Below are 1,203 nucleotides of genomic sequence, written 5' to 3' on the forward strand. Positions count from 1 at the left end.
AGAAAAGAGAGTGCATTTCACACTTTATCACCGGTGTCTTGATCCCGTTGAACGTCCCGCGAGTTCCATATTCTTTCCCTTGTCCGCACTCGTCATCCATCTTTTGCTCCTTTTTTTTTTTTCTTCTTCCTTTTCCTTTTCAAATACGAAGCCTTATGATTCACCGCTCTTGTTACGCTTTTATTTCTCTGCTGTTTCGATTTGTTAGAAAACCGTGATAAGAGCTGTTATCGCTCCAAAAAAAAAAAAGAAAATTAACAAAATAATAAAATAATAAAATTAATAAAACAAAAATTCACACACAACACTGAAAATCACTCGAAAAAGAAAAAAAAAAAATTTTTAATTAACAAAAATTCGCACATAACACTGAAAAGAAATCCACTAATTATATATTTCCAAATAAAAGAATAAAAAATTTAAAGGACACGTGTTTGCAAGAGTTGCGTTTGTTTCATGTCGTTCAGTGTTTCCTTATTACCTAATCGGTCGTCGCAGGCCAACGACAACGCGACCGAGTCGTTAGCCCCGCGCGTACCAAGGCCCAGCCACGAAGACAACAAATTTTCTTTCGTATCTTTCCAGACGGGCTGGCAGGAAATGGGAAGCGGGCGAAGCTTTTGAAAAATAACTCGAGGCATCGCGGCGCACCCGGGGAATCCCGTGACTCAACCATCTCATTCCATTGTTCGGTGAAGCCGGGCAACAGCCGAAGGAGACGCAGGTATTTTTCAAGATTTTACCCCGTTCTGTGCTCTCTCCTGACGATGCCGCGGTGTTCCTCCGCCATCCTTCCAGTCCACGGTCATTTTTCTTTCTTTTCTTTTTTTTCTTTTTTTCTCTAACAACGAGCGCCAGAGCGATCCAGAAACCGCGATCGATCGGCCGGAGATTTCATTAGACCGTTCTCGGTAGATTGGTCACAGGTCGGCATGACCATTTATTGTCCGTCGAAACAAAGTGATTCGGCGAAAGTAGAGCGAGCCGCGGATGACACGCTCCGCAGAGTGGAATGAATTCGAAAGTTTTTGATCGCTGGCGCTTCTTTTATTCGGCCGTTCGGTCGTTAAGGCGGCCGACTCGGGAAACGGACCGCTGGACACACTCGCTCGATTCTCGTTTTTCTTTTTTTCTTTTCCTTTTTTTTTTTTTTTTTAATCGAAACGTTTTTTTCCAAAAACTTTTCTTACTATAGATAGTTTG

At 42.2% G+C, this 1,203-nt stretch overlaps 1 protein-coding gene across 1 annotated transcript in view; it reads left to right on the forward strand.

Moving 5' to 3' along the window:
• Positions 1 to 590: 590 nt before the first annotated feature.
• The window catches only part of LOC122530052 (TWiK family of potassium channels protein 7-like), a 179,303-nt gene continuing 178,690 nt past the window's right edge, over positions 591 to 1,203 (forward strand). The window contains exon 1 of the mRNA XM_043656688.1: positions 591 to 724. The gene's annotated coding sequence lies outside the window, so the exon portion shown is untranslated. The remainder of the gene's footprint in view (positions 725 to 1,203) is intronic.

Source organism: Frieseomelitta varia, unplaced genomic scaffold (assembly GCF_011392965.1).
Source record: "Frieseomelitta varia isolate USP_RPSP 00005682 unplaced genomic scaffold, Fvar_1.2 scaffold_325, whole genome shotgun sequence".
Lineage (NCBI taxonomy): Eukaryota > Metazoa > Arthropoda > Insecta > Hymenoptera > Apidae > Frieseomelitta > Frieseomelitta varia.